The sequence below is a fragment of the Octopus bimaculoides genome, chromosome 1 (assembly GCF_046866305.1).
Source record: "Octopus bimaculoides isolate indiv1 chromosome 1, ASM4686630v1, whole genome shotgun sequence".
Lineage (NCBI taxonomy): Eukaryota > Metazoa > Mollusca > Cephalopoda > Octopoda > Octopodidae > Octopus > Octopus bimaculoides.
Genome location: NC_142928.1, coordinates 71,011,127 through 71,015,159, shown reverse-complemented (window position 1 = coordinate 71,015,159; position 4,033 = coordinate 71,011,127). Strand labels below are relative to the sequence as shown.

Sequence of the window (4,033 nt, the reverse complement as noted above, 5' to 3'; positions counted from 1 at the left end):
TTGGGTATGTGCTGTGGTTTGCTGTGGTGCTCTTATGGTTACTGTATTGAAAGTCTTTTTGCGTAGGATGTGTGCTGTGCCCAGTAGTGCAATTTTCTGTATGTTATATATATTTGTAAGTCCTTATTATTATTATTATTATTATTATTATTATTATTATTATTATTATTATTATTATTATTATTATTATTTCGTTTGCTTTTGCATTACCAAGACGGATGTTCTAGTCATTTAGGGTTTTAGTTGTTTCTTAACTCTTTATAAAAAAAAAGCGACTTTTAAAAGATACAAACCATTTTCTGCCTAAATTGGCCGGGGTTCTAAGGAACAGGATAGTACTATTTTGTTCCACCTCTCTGGAGTGGAATTTCCAAAGTTTTCATTCAACTTAACCATTTATGCAAGAATGGAGTTACAGATGTTGGGTTTACGAAGGCTGAAAGTCCCATTGTGATCCCAATATGTAACCGTAGCAGCAGGAGCAGCAGCAGCAATAAGAACAACAACAATCAGAGACAAATAAAAACAAAACCACTAGTACTGTTACCACTCGAGATGTAGATGTTACCTCAACAAAACCACGAGCTACAAAACAAAAAATATTGTTAGAAAAACAAAAGGTATGAACAGTGACAATGCGCACGCAATTTCACCCTCATTACTATATGTACCATTACCACAGCAATAAATTGGAGCGTTCTCAAAATCAGTCGCAATGGCGTAGATGACACGTGTACAAAATGGGAACAACAGCAACAACAACAACAACAACAACAACGGCAACAGCGAAAATAACACTAAAAATGAAAAGAGCGAAAATAAGAGAATTTAAGACAAAAGTATCTGCCAATGCACTCAGTATAACCTTGACCTCCACCATGAGTATTGAAACGAACAATACTAACAACGCCATTACCCCTGCTAGTAAATCGGTGGGTTCACTGAAGCGTGTTGAATGAAGGAATAAGTTTATTGCTACAGGATTTGGAAAATGCCAGACATTTCCTTTAGAAGAAGAAAGGACAGGGTCCTTAAGCATATCACAAATCACAACAGATTCACAAGCCCCCCCCCCACACACACACACACACACACATACACACACAGAGACGAGTATATTGAAAAGTGGAAAATACAACATTTTGTAGCTCTAAAGCGTGAAGTCTTTGCAGTTATACTGGTTTTATTTGACCGCAATGTGATAACAATTAAGATGGTCAGTATACTACCAGAAATAGATGTCTGCTGGCTAGTTGCAGCCTTTTGTGCGATACGTAAGAAAACGAACATATTCAAAATCCACAATCTCCAAACTGAAAAAGAAAAAAGTGGTCCGTCTCGGTGATGAAGCTATTTATCTAAACAAATCCAGAGGTCATAGAGCTTTCCACACCTGATCAATCTACCAGGTGATCTGTCTGTGTTTTTCACGGTCAAAGGCCTTAGCCAAAATATTACTTATGTTGTGACATAAACCATCAAAACACCCGCAGTCCACGACAAAGGCAGAGGGAAGGGAAACTGATTATTGTCGAAGATGGTATTGCCACAGAAGTCACAGAGACTGTAACATCAATACAAGAAGCAGCGGCCACACCCTCGGTTGCAACAAATCCAACGAGAGTAACAACAGTAAACGGAACCACATCGACAACATTCGCAACATTATAAACGTTATATTATATAACATGCCCCTCCCCACTTCATATATGTAAAATATATCAAGCATCGATGACGACAAACAGGAACAGTAGAAAGATGTTCCCGTACGAAGGCATAGAAAGAAGGAAAGGATAAGCAAATCTGCCGACTAGAACGCTGGGAGATTGACGTAAGGATAAACCTTCACTGCATGAAACCAAAAACAACGCCACTTCCACCATCATCTCTAACAACGGTAATAAGACTACCATCAGCAATCACAACACCATTACCTCCGCCATCAGAGACAGCACCAGCACTGTAATTACCACAACAAACACAAAAGCATTTTAATCTATACAAACACCAAAGAAAAAAGAACACGTGCAAATAGAACAAAGAAATATCAGTTATACGGCCATAGACACAAACAACAAAATGATAATTATTTGCATTTGACAGATATTTGTCCTCATCTTGTTTATTGTTAACACAACGCTTCAGCTTCATCAGGTGTCTTCGGGAAAGTTCGGACCTGGGTTCTCATTCCTATGGTATTTTTCGATGTTGTTATTATTATTATTATTATTATCATTATTATTATTATTATTATTATTATTATTATTATTATTCAGGGCACTGCCTGGAATCGAACTCGGAATCTTGGGGTTAGTAGCCCGCGTTGTTATGGAGTGAAATTTAGGGCTTATGAATCTAATATTTTCCTTTCCTTCCTTAATATCGGTTCCCATATGCTATTCATATCTGCACTCGGTCTGCTTAGGAGGTTGTTGTGTCCTAGCATGTGTGCTGCTTCTTTTAGTTTTCGTATTTTCCAGTGTTGTTTTCTGTCTATTATTTTAACTTCATCCCACAGGGGAAGGTGGTCTCCATTTTTCCATACACGGTCAGCTATACCTGCTTTATCAATATATCCTCGTGTCACAGCTTTGCGATGTTACTCTACCCTTATTTTGAGGTGGCGGTATGTTTCGCCTTTGTATAACCTACCACAGCTGCATAGGATGGAATACACGCAATTTTTCGTCATGTTCTCTTCTCTCGGTGGTTTTACTTGAAGGAGATATTTGCGAAGTGTTGTATTACTCTTGAATACTGTCCTGATGTCATATGGGCCGCATATCTTTTGTATCTTTTCGGAAAGGCCTTTCACATAGGGTAGACAGACTGTGGGCAGTTTATTGGTTTCATCCTCCCTTTTCTTCATAATTGGAGTGGATAGTATACTTTTGGTGTAGTTGTTGCTTAACAGATTGTTACTGAGCTTGATCATTTCTTCGTGGTGGGTATCACGATCGCTACTTACATTCTTTGCTCGATGTTTTAGGCACTAAGTAATCCCTCTCTTTACACTGTATGGATGATGGGAATTGAAGTTGATGTATCGTTCAGTAAAGGTCGGCTTGCGGTATACGGATGTCCTGAATCCATACTTGTTGCGTGTTATTAATACGTCGAGGTATGCTAGCAAATTATGTTTTTCCTTTTTCATTGTGAACTGTATGGATGGCTTTATTGAGTTCACGTGATCTAACAGCACTTGGACATCTTCCTGGTGCGGCCAGAATATAAAGGTGTCATCAACATATCGCAGTCATAGGGTTGGTTTTAGTGGTGTCAAACGTAAATAATGTAAATGATGTACATAATTCCTTATCTCTTAAATATAGAACTGAACAATATAATCATTCAACACATAGTGACTACATTACACCAACAAATAAACTAACAACAAGGTTAAAACACTAAAACTAATGCAAGAAACTAAAATAAAAGTATATCCACGCACTTGTAAATTTCCGAATATTAGTTAACGAAAGATTACTGAAAAAATTACCCACATCTAACAGGAGGAATGGATCGATGTCTTTTCAGAATAAGAAAAGTGACTCTTTTCACTTTCCATCCATGGGGTCAGTTTCGCCTTAGAAGGAAGACTATCTGCTCAACAATCATAGATAAACAGCATAGATGCCATGATCAGCAGAGAGACTAGAATCTTCCCGAGATATGTGATCTTCGTCAGCAACAATAGTGCATCTGCAAATCGGACGCAAAAAGATGACACGTCAATGTGTTGTTTCGAAAAAATATGGACTCGTAATTTGTGACCCAAAAGCATGTCGCTTTTGCTGGATGGTACCTGAAGTGAAGTTCATAATTTCGTAGCTGTAGGAGACAACGTCCTGTTAAGAACTGGGTCAGATCTTTTAGGCGTCTTGTGTGTATTTCTTGGAAACATACCGTTCTTTAATTCTCACTGTAGTTGAAACAGCATCCTCAATACGTAATTTGTGCTGATAGCATAGATTTCAGGACTTGAAAAAAGTGTGACCAACATGCTCCGACGTTTCCATCTTTTTGATAGGCA

At 38.1% G+C, this 4,033-nt stretch overlaps 1 pseudogene; it reads right to left on the bottom strand.

Moving 5' to 3' along the window:
- Positions 1–2,460: 2,460 nt before the first annotated feature.
- LOC149137582 (uncharacterized) lies at positions 2,461–3,154 on the bottom strand (annotated as a pseudogene).
- Between the last annotated feature and the right edge of the window lie 879 nt (positions 3,155–4,033).